Below are 14291 nucleotides of genomic sequence, written 5' to 3' on the forward strand. Positions count from 1 at the left end.
CTGCCCTCCCCTCCTCTCCCCTCCCCTGCCCGACACGGCCTCCCCCTCCTCCCACCACTTCCCCACCACAAGTCATCTCTCTCCCTCACCTGCTGCCCCTCACCTCCTCCTCCTGGAGGTCACACTTTCTAGTGGAGCCGCACCTTTGCTCTAGTGTCCTGCGGTCAGTACGCGCACCTAGAGGCAGGCGGTGGGCCTTGTTAGGGTAGCGCAGGGGCCTGCGTTCTCCATGTGCACTCGGCTGGACGGAAGATGCAGTGTAGGCAGGGGCTCGGCTGGCTTCCCAGTGGAGAAGGGGAAGCAGACCCGCCGAGGAGAGAAGACGAAGAGGAGGTGGTGACTGCAGGGGTGGGGGCGGGGCTGGGGTTTCTCCTCCTGAGTCCGGATGTCCCCTGGGTTGTCCAGAGCTCACCTCCTCCCAGCTCCCGGGAAGCCCCGTGCCTGCTGCTGTGTTCCGTGCACACCCACGTCCTTCTCAGGAGTGCCTTGTTTTAACTCCGGGGAGAGGGACTGTGTCACTCACCAGCAGGACGGCCCTCAGGTGCACGTCTTGGTTGAAGTCGTCTGTCCCTGGAGCTCTTTACAGCTTGTTCCCAGGCACCCCCGAAGGTATTAGGTGCTGCCCCAGGTCTTAGCCACTTGCGTGGCAACCTCTAGAAGGGACCTCTAATTCCCAAAGGAAGATGTGGCCCAGCGGTGGGCTTTGGGCCTGTGGGAATAGCATCTTTGGCTCAGAAGAGGTTCGTCGTGCTCTGTGAATCCCAAACGAAGGGGTCGGAGCGGCGCTGCTCCGAGCACATCTCTCTCATCACGCCCGGGCGAGGAGCGGGGGGGTGCTATGGACAGTCCTTAATCGCGCTGCCCAGTACACCGGTTGGAGGAACGTCCCTGTCCCCCCGGCCCAGTGTCCGCACCAGGAGCGCTTGTCCCCCTTGGCCACCTCACGTCCCCTCAGTAGTCTTTCCTCCTGGAGGACTTTAGAGCAAATGATGCCAAACATCATAGAATTTCTCCCACAAATACTCGAATATCTGATTCTAACAGATAAGGACGTAAAAACATAACCACATTTCTACTGTCACATTGAACAGGATTAACAATGATTTCTTAATGTAATTTATACCCAGACTATGTTCATTCCCCCAAATTCCCTAAGAAAATGTAGTTTTACAGTTGGTTTGCTTTTAATCAAGAGCCAGACACGGTCCCCACGTAGCACTCGTTGGGTAGGTCTGTGGAGTGACCTGCTGAGTGGGGCCCCTTCCCCTTCCTCCCCCCGCTGGCTTGTGGGGCGCTGGGAAGTGCCTGTCCTGAGCGTTTCCCATACTCCACACTGGCGGGTTGTGTTTTCTGGTTTTGTTCGGTGTGTTTCGTTACAACAACTTTCTTCTGTCCATGGGAAGAGAGCCGCGGACTCCTCTCTGGGTCAGCTTCACTTCTGTTCCTTGTGAAAAGGGGACCCTCTGGGGGAGGGGGGGGATAGGGGCCACCTTCATTCCGCAGGTTTCTTCTTGTTTGGGTTCTCCGTGTCGTCTGCCTTTGCGTTCCCTGCCTCTCCAGCCCCTTCTGCACTGGCTCCCGCGTCTGCGCCAGCCCCGGGAGGCCTCCCGCAGTGGACTTTCACTGACCGCCTGGTGCGTGTGCACGTGTGTGAGGTTTCCCTTGTAACTCCGCTGTCGGTGGTTAGGTCTCAGAGTCACGCAGAGTCGGGGCTGTGGGTCGTGGCTGTGCCGACAAGGCAGAGGGTTCCGCATCTCCATCCAGAGGCAGTGATGTCTGGTTCTCTTCTCAGGGTGCCACAAACCATCAATGGCTGTTGCCCAAATTCATGACTTTATGAGGGATTGACTGCGAACTGGGGGTATTGTAAGTCTTCCTTTATTATGCGAACTACTTCTACAATGACTTCGTTGTGGTAAGATGAGGTTCCTACAGGAAAGGCAGGATAAATGCTTGCGTTATGTCTGTTGTTTACCAGCTTCCAAGTAGCGACAGGATCGCTAGCGCGGTCTAGCAGGTCTTAGGAAATTATCATGATGCAGTCCTGGCCTTGAACAGTTTGATGGATTTAAATGGTTGCCACTGTTGCCTTTAGCGATTCTGAACTTGTCCCATGTTGGGCTTACAGGAGCCTCTTCACGCTGGATCCTGAGTCCTTGGGATGTGACCCCCAATCTTTGTAGCATCTTTGCTTTCTGCTAAGACAGAACGTTCCAGGCACATCTTGTACGTTTCCTGACTTACTGAGTCAGACGTTCTTCTAAGGAGGGTTGTTTAGGTTCGTGGGGCATTGGGGATGCTTCTTGCTGCTGGTTTGGTCTTTGGTTTTAGACTTTTGCGGTGGCCAGGTTAGGAGACACACGCATGTGAGAAATTGCAGATTCAGAGTAGCAGTTCCAATTAAAATTAAAGACGGCAGAATTTTTGCTTAACCTCTTTGGTCTTATATCTGTATCTCTCTTTCTCTGAGGTTGAGAATTCCATTTCCTAATTACGCCAACAAATTACTGATTGCTTCAGCTCACAACGTGCGTGCGGCCGCAGCAGCCCGAGAACATGCCCCCAGGTTCACTCCCCTCCGCCACCGCTGCTGTGGCAGACCCCACGCCTCCTGAATTCCGTCAGGAGTCCTTGGCGTTCTTTCTGGCTTAGACTACCTCCCGTTAGTGATGGCTAGGTATCTTGCTGGGATTTGAAATTACTTGCAATAATTCCCCTCTAAGAGGTTATGCCATTAACTCAAAACACAGTTATATTCATATGGTTCGACTTACTTTGGGTTCTGGGGATTGATTTTTAATCTAATTTTTGTTTCATAGACATATGAAATATTTACCTGTTTCTGAAGCTGAATCTGTGAAACAAGGTGTTTCCTAAAAATTAGGCTTCTCTCCTTTTGTCTCTGTTCTGTCTCCCTTAAAAACGACCATTAGAAATTCTTTTGATTTATTAACTTGATATATTTATTTGCCAAGAAATTTATTTAACATTTACTTTACTTTTATATATTCAAATATATATTCACATGTCTTTAAAATGTTTCCGCCTTTCTTCAAAGAACATATTATATGTATTTTTGTCTACCTAGCTTTTTCCCACAAATCCTCTCCTGGAGATCATTCTATATAAATATATAGGGAAATTCCTCTTTCCTGCTTTTCAGCTGTGTGGTACCCCACTTTGCAAATATACTGTTGCTTCCGTTGATGAACATTTCAGTCTAGTCTTTTCCTGTTCATGGGGATACTTCACTGCATAGCTTGATGCCTGTGTCTAACATGTGTCAGAATAGGCTTCGAAAGATACACTTGTTGCCTCCGAGAGTAAGGGCATCAGTAACTTTTTCTAGCTCTCCATACCCCTCTATATGGGCTTCTTCTGTCCTGACTGGGGGCTGCCAATAAAGGCAGTCTTGCCCTCATTAACTATTTGATTCCCCTAAAATACAGTCCCTATAAAAAAGGCAAGATAGATGCTTTATTCCTTCCCTTTTTTTTTCGGTTAAAATTCCTACAAATGAGTTGGTTTCCCTAGCAATCTTTAGAGGCAGGGAGTGAGCTTTTTCAGGATCATTATGAACCCACAGATTTATATCTATTGTAATTAAATGCATTGTAATCATTTATATTTTTAAATATATATTTATTTTGGAGTGACTTTAGGCTTACAGGTAAGTTGCCAAGATAGTACAGAATCCACATACACTCGTCACACAGTTTCCCTTATGCCAGCAAGGGACATTTCAAACTTAAGAAAACAACACTGATGCATAATTTTTTTAATTCACAATTACACTAAGTGAACTCCAGATTTTCTTTGGGTTTTTCCAGTGTTTCCACCCTCATACTTTTCCTGTGGAATCCAAAGATACCACATTGCAATTAACAGTAATCTTTGATGTTCATTTTCTTCTTCTTGGTCTAGTGCGAACCCGTCCATCTGGCTCCCCTCCTTGGGATGAAACCTCAGGGGACTGTGTGTGTGTCCAGGCCAATAAGGTGTTCTCAAATTCATTTTGAACATTTCTTGCTCCAGACCTGGAATGAGTTATTTTCCTAAAGAACCTGAGCTCCTCGCTGTGAGCGATGGTATTTAGAATCATAATCTGTTTGCTGGTGGTGCTCACTGCTGCTGGGTTGTCATTTGTTTCAGGCCTTTTCAGTGAGCAGAGTGGGGGAATGCGTGCTTCCTAGATAGGAGAAAACTACAGGTTCATGCTAATCTACAGTTCATATGGGACATTACAAGGTCTTTAACTCAGTTGCTCAAAGCTAATTATCTTTGTTTCTCTTTTGCCCTGAAAATCTTGGTTCCTAACAGTACAATTACTGTGTTCCTCATTATATGTAATTATGCTACTTATCACCGAACAACAGTAGTGGAGATAACCTGCATCACACTGTGATGCCCCCAGATCTCAGTGTTTGCTATGACAGTGGTTCGCTGCACGCCTGCATGGCTGGCTGAGGTTCTGACCCTCAGTGTCTTCACTCGGGGGCCCAGGCTGAGGTGGCTTCTCCTTCCGGAGCATGATCAATTCCCACTTGATTTGCTGGGAAGTTTATTTGTTTCAGTTTGTATTTTGATTCTTAGTGACTCTTTTCACTAATTTAGTGACCAATTTCATCCTTTTATCCGTATTTTTATAGAAGATGTGTATACAGTTCCCCACTCAAATATAAAATTGGGTATGTTGAGAAAAATCACTTTGCCTCCCTGTCTCCTCCTCTCTCCTAGCTCTACCCTAGAGCTAATTTTTTTTAGTAGTAAAATTATTTATAATTTGAAATGTACAATGCATTTATGGACTTATAATGCAGTTAGTAAGATCATTTATTTGATTTCTCATTCTTTTGCTTTTTTTTAAAAAATACATCTAAACATGCACCTATATTTTGTGCAACAAGATGGGAGCTCCGGCTTGGGGCTTGGCCCTGGTCCCCACCAGTGGTCACTTTCAGATGGTACTGGATCGACTGTCAGCATCTGGATGTCTCTGCAGGGTTGGGGCTTCTCCCATTCCTGCAATGACTGGAGTCCGACTGCCTTTCAGTCAGGCCTGGGGACAGTCTTGATACCAGTCTCCTGTTGACTGTCTCTTCTGCAGCTGCTCTGTAGCAGCATTTGGTTGCAGGGGAAGGAGAGGACGAAGGTGTGGCCAGTCATGAGAACTAGAGCGTCCTGGTCTTGTGGCCCCAAGGTCCTGCCTGGAACATGGTGGGCACAGGGCACAGGCACATGCTACAGTTCGGTAGGGCTCAGACTTGCTTTTCCTTGCCCCTCCCAAGCTGGTTCCTCTGGGACTACACGTTCATTATACAAATGGCCACCGACACCCAGTAGAATCCTTTCCTCTCACTCCTGGGGCTGGAGGAGCATCGAGAGCTTTGATTCCCAGAGACCAGATTCAGTTTGTTCACCGCGCTCTGAAGTGGGTTTGGAGCTTGGTGCACAGGTAGCTCTAACAGGGCGATGATGTCAGTGAAACAGATTGCCCTGCTCAGACCTTGCCCTAATAAAGTGCTTGTTACGGGGACTTTTTTCAGTGGGGACCCCCACTCCCACCCCATTCGTTCCTTCTCCCAGGAGCTACCTGGATAACCGAGCATTTGTTCTCCCTGAAGGAAATGTCACTGTGCAGAAGGACCTCGACCATTAGGATGTGCTGAAAGGTGGAGTATGCGAGGACCCATCTGAGTTCGTGGGTCCCAACGTGGGCATCCCAACAAACAGAGCAGGCTTTCTTATTAAAACCCGGGGCAGAGCATTACCCGATATTATCTTGTTTGTGTCATGCTTTTTCCTGAAACCAAGGCAGTAATTTATTTTAACCTCCAATGAAAGGGCTTCCTGGAAATGGCAGTACCTTGGAGGCAGAAGAGTTTGCAGACTTACAGGGTGCTCCGAGATAAGAGCCTCATGGTTCTGTTGAAGATTTAATATGGTTCTTATCTCTTTCGTTGGCTCTGTCCTAAAGAGCTTAGGTGTTTGCAATGAGAGTTAGCTACTTTGGGCACTAAACCATTTTGTACTAAAATGTTGCTGTCCATGGAAATACTGTTTTGGAGACTTTCATACTATACTCTCCCAAGGATGGATTCTGATGAGAATGTGGGATTGGTTGGTCACTGGCAGCTTCTTCTGGGTTCTGATGGCCCCTGTGTTTGCCTTCGTGGATGTGACCTTCGCTGTGTATTTGCATCATGGCATGTGACTTCCTCAGATGACATTTGTCTCTTCCCCGTCTGTAGTTACAGTTCTACAAGGGCAGGAGTCATGTTTCTTTCACTCAGAGTCATGTACCCAGTGTCCACCATGGGGCCCATCCATGGAAGATGTCCAGGAACTCCTGTGAGGAAATAAAAACATTTCCCTGCTGTTCTGTCATCTAGAGAGAGAGCTCCTGGGGCTGACCATTTGTCTGGTGGTTTTACAAAAATCCCCATGAAGGACTAATTCTAGGAAATGACTGAGCGACCTAACAACAAAACTGCTAGATACAAGAAAGCATCAGAACAAAAGTGTTAAAACAGGTTCTGCCAGACTCTAAGAAAATAATGGGAAAAATTATTGTAGTTTTAATTCTTCCAAAAGGTTATTTTCTTGTCTCAAAATGAGCTTTTTCTCCCTTGTTTTTTAAAAAAGAAAAAAGTTAACCTACTAAATGTAGCTATGTAAAAATTGCTTGTTCAGAACTTTACAAGCTACAAAATGTATTATTGCAATCTGTAGTTATACAATAAACAGGCATGGAACTATGTAACAATTCCCAGTATGAAATAATCATAAAATCCAATATTACTTTTTCCCCGGTACAGCCTATATTTTTTAATAAACTGTCACTTCTTCTGCTCTCAGCAAACACCATGTTTCCTTGGCGGCCTGAATTCTGTGCTTTGTCTCGTCTTGAACATAACAAGCACGTGCTGCCTCTTCTCTTCCCTTGTGAATTGTCCAGGGACTTGCAACCACAAACAAGTTTGCTTTTAAATCAGCCGGAACCTTTAGGAGCTGTCCAAATTCTGACTGCCTCTGGGGCGGGGAGGATGCAGGGTTAGGGCTGCGCAGGTAGAATCCGGCTTTCTTTGAAGGGGTCACGTGCTGCTTTTTGAAAGCAAACCCGCCTGTCCGTGGCTGGGGTGGTAGCCACGGTCCGGGACGGCCCCCACCCCCCAACTGGCGCCCCGAGTATTTCCAGCACCGTCTCCTGCGTGTGCCGCAGCATGCCACAGCGCAGGACTGCCTTTCCAGCTTCTTATTTTCTCTGCACCAATTTAGAAACATAGTTAGAGTTTGAAAAGGAGCATTAAAAAGGGGTTTTCCTGAGATTCCCCAAGGCAAGTATGGGTTGGTCTTTTGAGGAGGATGAGCTCATCCTAATAGTGAACCCACCCCCTTGGCTTTTCTCCTGGCCCCCGTGTTGGTCCTCAAACAGCGGAGCAGCAAGGATTTCCCCACCTGGGGGCAGCAGGAGTTTAGGATGGAAACCGGCTTCATCTTTTAGGTTTCGATCTTAAATGGTTTATTCCCCCTAAGTCTAAACGTTTGCTTTGCCCCGGAGAGGTATGTTTTCTTGCCAAGAGCCTCACAGTTTGTGCCAAGTGCATCATCTCATGAGGCTGGTGGGCTCTGGGCGGTTGTTGGTAGAGGGTGATGGTGTTGCTAATAATAATAGTAATTGAAGTAACAGCTTGAGGCCTGCCCTGAGCGGAGACTGTGGTTGACCAGGCAGCCTAGCCTGGGTGGGAGGCACCTACTTGTGGCGTGTGGGATCGGGAAGCTGGCCAGTGTGGACAACTGAGCCACATTCTCCAAGAGGGACAAGGTAGACATTTGATCTCCCCACTTACTCCTTTGCATCCAGATTGGTTCAGGATTCTAGTGGGACAAATGTGGGTTAGCACCTCAACCCCCAGTTGAAGGACCATTTGGAGACAGTCTCTGAGTCCTCAGTTCGATGGGGTGTGTGTGTGTGTAGAGCAGGAAAGGGAGAGGTCTGGGTGGCTGGCAGGGGCTCTGGAGGCTTTTGGGGAGAACAGTGTGGATAGCTCTTGTAGGTCTGGTGTGACCACAGGCAGTGAGAAGACCAGGTGGACTTACCTACCCTTTAGAGTGGGAGAAAAATCAAAGTCCTGAAAGCTTGAGGCAACAGAAGTACAGATTTGCTGTGAGATAATTGTGAACCGCGCATGTCTTTATATACTTACACGCTATAACATTCTACGAATGGCAGATTTAAACTTTTCTCTCTAAATATGCATTACTTCAGAGAAAGCCATATGCATTTTTCCCCTCGCTAGTGAGAGAAGAATGGAATTGTCTGGATTTTGTCTTTATTCATGTTCCAGACAGGATCCAGGCCTCTCGGCTGGCCCTGCTTCCAGCACATGGGGCCGGCGAGGGGAGGGGGCTGTGTTGGTGGGGGCCTTGTTCCCACTAGCCACACAGCAGTAAGGTTCTTAGAACTTTGGAAACTGGAATACTGTCACAGATGAAACAGGGGGTTCTGGTTTGGAAAGACTGGCCACCACTGGGTCCCTTATGAGCGGGGGCAGCCCCAGGTCCTGGTCTTTAGCGCATGCACTGTTTAAAGTACGAGAGCTTCTTGGGGAGGTGGGGAGTCTCTGGAACCACTCCCTGCAGCCCAGCGTGGCCGTCCCCAGAAGTGAGCACCGGACAGCAGCTGCGAACCGGCAGCTTCCCACGCCCTTTCCGTGGGCCAGGGCTGCAGCCGCCAGATCTCCTGCTGGGCCCCGACCTTAGCTCCGGACCGTAGGCCACATTTGTGCACCATAAGCACTCAGTAATGGCTTTTTTAATGTATTTTCTCCAGATTGGTAAGCAGTTCCACAGCCGTCAGTTTAGGAGTAGAATATAAAGTGCGCTTCCCTCGGTCCTGTCGCAGACCCGGGGCAGCCCCAGCCTTTGGTTCTGGGGGTACCATTGCAGACCAGGGCCCGCAGCTGCAGGCACACCCACGCGCGCATGCGCAGAACTCGCCGACGACACGAGCGTGCGTGTCCCGGGCTGCCGCTTGGACCGTGCGCGCGTGTCTTGGAAATTGCCGCACGTTAGCTCAGAGATCTAGCCCATTCTGTTCACCGGCTGCCTGGAATCGCAGTAAACAGAGGGCCTGTGATCTGTTTAATGGGCCCCGCAGGGGTGATTTCCAGTTGCGTGCTCCAGTTGGAGCATCTCGAGGTCGACAGGACGGGACGTACACCGCGGCGCCCGTGCGCTCGCTTTGCCCTGACATTCAGTGCGGAATGACATTTCTGAGTCAAAGGGCAGATGCACGGAAAACACCGAGTGATGTCGCTGAAGCGCGTGTGCAGAGAGCGGCGGTGGGGGTGCTGGCTCTCCCTCCTGCCCGCGCTGCTCCACACACCCGGCCAGGCCCAGCACCCCCCTTCCCCGGCCGGCTTCCCAGGCCTACGTCCCCAGGCCTCAGCGCCTCTCGCTGCAGGACCTCAGGAATTAGTTGGTGCCTTCCCTGATGTTATGAAAAGTGAGTTTGAAAAACAGTTTGTCTCTGGGAATTCAAATTACCTCTGAGTACTGTTGTCTGGTGTGTTGTGTGACATTTCAGATCAAAGAGCGGTACAGGCCCTGGCCGCTGACTGGCACGTGGTAAGTGTGCAGTAGATGTCGCTCCTTAGCCCCTTGAAGGATCATCGTCTGTGGCTGTTTTCCAGAAAAAGGAAAACATTTGGTTGAGGGTGTGTTGGGAAGAAGGGGTGGGGTGTAGCTTCGGCTGACTAGACTTCCTGGCTTTCCCAGGAACCCTTTGCAGGGGGTGGGTGGGTGGGTGGTGGTGCTTGTTTCTGCCGATGAGCAGGGGGTGCCCACAGAGGTCAGAATACTTTCTCAAGGTCATATGGTCAGTGAGCAGCACAACCAGGTCAGGCCTCTGAGCCTGTGGTTTTACCCTCATCCCTGGCTGTCAAGTCAACTCAGGGCCAGTGCAGCTTTATTTGAAGTGAGGGTTGTGTGGCGGAATGTTTGGAAGCCTCTTTGTACGTGTGTGTGTATACACGTGTATAGACGGTGTTTGAACATGCGCAGCTGCCGAGTCTGCAGTCCGCCTCATGGGTCCGCTGGGAGTCACGTGCGTGGCTTTGGTGGAAGCCGCTGCTTCCACGTCATTCTCAGAGTGTCCGGCCAAAAGCCTTCAGTGTTCTGTCCAAATTATTCAAGTCAGGAAATAAAACTGGGAGGGAAGTCATGTACTTGCCTGATGCATTATTAATAAAGCAGAAGAGAACCAAAAACGCAGTCAGATCTTTGGAAAAGTAATTTTAACTTTGATGTGGCCACATAGATTTTAGAGGGGAAATAGGGTCATTTTATACCAAGCTCCCCGAGCCTTCAAATGAAGCAGAGAAATTGATAATGAAGCCCACAGGAAATAATTTTGACAGGCGCAAACCTGTAGTTTCCCATTATTAAGTGGACGTCTTGCCGAAGAATAAAATATTTGGTAAGGTATTTTCCTTGGAAGTGTTCTCGGCTGCGTGGGGAGTACTTGAGTGACAACTTGGGCCGTGCCCTTCGTGCCGCAGGACGGACGGTTTCTGTCCTCTGAGGAGGAAGGCAGGCTCACGCTGTCCCCAGCGCAGGTGGGGGTGTGCTGGCTGTCTGTTCCTAAAGAGAATTGGCTTTTGAGGTGCGCACTCTTAGAAGGCAGTTAGTGGTTCGCCTGCTTAACCTGGATCACGTGGCACGTTTACAGATGCCGCTTCGTCCCTGGTCCGCGTTCGTGAAACACAGATACGTCTTCTCTCTCTGGGGCTGCTGTCACAACGCACCACAAATTGGGGGGGGGGGTGTCTGGAAACACCAGGTTTATCCTGTCACAGTCTGGAGGCCGGAAGTCCAAAGTCAAGGTGTCGGTGGGGCTGCATTTCCTCCAGAAGCTCCAGGGGCGGACCCTTCCCGACTCCTCAGTTTCCGGGGGCTTCTGGTCTTTCTTAACTTGTGGCCACATCAGCCACCTCCTGCCCCTGTTGTCACACGGCGTCTTGCCCGTGTGCGGGTCCTATTCTCTCCTCGTAATCCAGCACAGCACGCTCTCACCTCCACTGAGTGTCTGCAAAGACCCTATTTGCAGATAACGTCAGGGCCTCTGGTTCAAGGTAGACTTCAATTTGGGGGAATGTTTTTCGGTCCACTATACCCAATAAATAGAATATTTGGCTTAAAGGTGGGTTAGATAGGAAAAATGTGTTATATGCAGAATTCTGTGAAAAAAAGAATTTTCATGTGTTGAGTGGGGACCTACTGCCTAACTACCACCCAGCTGCAGCTGACGTCGGAAATACATGTAAATGAGAAGTAGATGGTTTGGTGGTCGTGAGCCAGAGTCCCGTAAATTCCCAATTTCTCTGGTCGTTAGAGGCTGCCAGGATTTTGTGCCGGTGGACATAAAATTAGGGCTATGGGCTTTGGCTCTGTGTTGACTTTCTCCTCACCTTACGTTTTTGAGGCTTTTAGTATGTTTCAGGTATAACCCATTTGCGTCCATTGTGACTGTTGGGTGCTGAACAGGGAGCAGCGTTTCTAACAGCCTGCGGTCTGCTGCTGACTTCAGCCCCTCGGCCTGTTCTCACAGAGCTCCCCGCCCTGCACCTGCTGCGGCCTGCTCCTAGCACAGCCCCCGAGTGAGAGCTCCCTGTGCTGGGTGCCCGAGGAACACAGACGATTAGTATTTAACCCTCGAAATCCCGAGTCAAGGATTCTTTCTGCTACTTACTTTTCACGGTATTTTCTCAATGTTCCTCTGTTGGTTTGTCGTTGTAACCAACTGGGCCTTTTTCTTCAACCAGAGTTTAATAACACAGAATTGTGATGGTGTGAGTAATATGAAATAGCTCATGCCCTAAAGACCATAAAAATAAAAGCCGTTTTTATGAAGACAGGCGGGCAGGAAGTTGGCTCTGGTTTAAAGCTTTGTTGTCCGACCAGGGAGTGTAGAAGAAGGGAATTGGTCAGTGCGGGTCTGGTTTTCCACGAGCCCCTGCAGTGCTAAAATCAACGTCCTGCAGGACTTCTCAGAGCGCTCCCTCTGGACTCAGGATCCCCTCCCTCCTGGAGGTGGGGCTGTGCCTCCTGTGCCCCCAGTCAGCGGGCCGGAGGGCCGCTCTCATTTCCCACTGTCTCTCGAAGCCCCAAGAACCCAAGAGTCCGGGGAGCTTTGCTTCTGGGGTTCACAAGAGAGAACGTTCTGGTGCTGTGTAGCTCCGCTGGAAATTGAACAACGATGTGTCACTTGTGTACACGTTAAATAATGACAGTTTCTGTTGGTGCTCATGCACAAGCATGAAACCAGAAAAGACTTTTCTCAGGAAAGGGAGCTTTAGATTTATCTGTAACGTTTCATTTTTTAAAAATAATTTTTGATTTTTTTAAACCAAATTAGAACATGCATGCACTGTGGAAGTCAGTGGCACTACCCTTGTCTCTCTTGTCCCTAGAGAAAATCAGTTACCTCTGAGCTCTTTCTCCTAAAATGTAAGCTGTTGTGTCTATACTGTGGCGTAGTTACTATTTTTGATTATTCCATTTTGGGTTTTTTTTTTTAAGATTTTTTATTTATCTATTTGACAGAGATCACAAGTAGGCAGAGAGGCGGGCAGAGAGAGAGAGGGAAGCAGGATTTGTGCTGAGCAGAGAGCCTGATGTGGGGCTCGATCCCAGGACCCTGAGATCATGGCCTGAGCCGAAGGCAGAGGCTTAACCCACTGAGCCACCCAGGCGCCCCCATTTTGGGTTATTTTTGACTTTCAATCGACTTAAGCTATTTGAGAATTTCTTCTTTTTCCTTTCTGTTCTCTCTTTCTGGAATTCCTGTTGTGTGAGTACTGGGGTTCTTGGATGAATCCCCCAATTTCTTATTTTATCTCCTCTTTCGGATCTCTGTTTGTTGTTGTTGTTGTCGTCATTCACCTTTTGGGAGTATGTTTTTAATTACATTTTTCAAAACTTTGGGGATTCTCCCTTAATTCTGCTCTCATGCTTGTAATTTCTCAGTGTGCTCTCTCCTTATCCGAACGTCCCTGTTGTAAGCACACCTGCTCCCCCGTGGCCGCGCCGTCCCCTCCCTCTGAGGACCCGAGCCCAGGCTCCCCCCACGATGCATCTCTTCGGATCCGTGCACTGTGTCTGCCACCTCTGAGTTTTCTTTTCTTTGTCTGGGCGGGTTTCAGGGTCAGGCTTTCTCTCGTTGGCCTGGCTCGTGGCTGCGCACCGGAGCTGCAGAGAGAGGCCCAGCAGGTGCTGGACGCTTTGTGCCGACGGCACTTCCCACCCGGCCGTTCCTCGTGGATGGTGGCTGCAAGCGGCTCATTGTGCCGGGAGCCCGTGGTGGTCAGTGTCTGTGGGTCTTCCCTGAGCAGGTGTTTTCCTAGAGAGGAGCGCCGTGTCTCCTGCTTATCGGATGTCTGAGCTTGCTAGAGCCTGCGGTCACGAAACGCCACAGGTGGGGCGGCTTAGCAGCAGACGTTTATTTCCGTGCGTCCTCGAGCTGCAAGTCCAAGATCAAGGTGTCTGCAGGTTGGTTTCTCCTGGGGCTTCGCTCCTTGGCTGCAGACCTTTTGCTGTGTTCTCACGTGGCCTTTTCTCTGTGTGCCTACATTTCTGGGGTCTCTTCCTCCTCTTAGGAGGACGCAAGTCCAGTTGTGTCAGACCCCACTCTCATGAGCTCGTTTAACCCTAATCGCCCCCGTAAAGGCCCCTCTCCCAATGGTCATACGGAGAATCAGGCTTCGGCGTACGAGTTTTGGGGGGACACGGTTCAGTCCATGACATGGGGTGTAAGCTGGTTATCTGTGTTCTCTGAGCCCAGGCTGGGCCCTCACGTTGAATGTTGACTTTTACTTAATGCCCTAGTTTTGGGTGCCTCATTCCACCCCCGTTTCCAGCTGGGTCGCAGATCCTGGAGTCTGGAGCTATCTGAGTCTTCCTCCCCACAAGGCATCTCTTGTTTTCTCTTGGGAGGGGCCAGGGCAGTGTTTGCATCTGGGCCTGGAGGGGTCTCTGGAGCTGCTGGTCAGGATGCCTTTCACGACCCCCCCCACCTCTGCAGGCCCCCTGCGCTCCTCAGAGCGGGTCTTCCCCTTTCTCTGGAATTCCTGACTCTGCACCCCCCCTCCCCAAAAGGCTTTGACTTCAGCTTCCTCCCGTGTGTCTGCAGCATCGGGTAGCTCTTGCCCGCCGGCCTCCCAGCGCTCAGCGCTGCTGGCCCCACCCGGCTGCGGTGGTTTCTGTCTCGTCTTTGTCCTTGCGGGGCTCTT

General features: G+C 49.8%; 1 long non-coding RNA gene across 1 annotated transcript in view; it reads left to right on the forward strand.

Annotated features, from left to right (window-relative positions):
• Window positions 1-14291, forward strand: part of LOC309859188 — a 366769-nt gene that overhangs the window by 43777 nt on the left and 308701 nt on the right. The window lies entirely within an intron of this gene.

This window comes from Mustela nivalis (genome assembly GCF_964662115.1).
Source record: "Mustela nivalis genome assembly, chromosome: 2".
NCBI lineage: Eukaryota > Metazoa > Chordata > Mammalia > Carnivora > Mustelidae > Mustela > Mustela nivalis.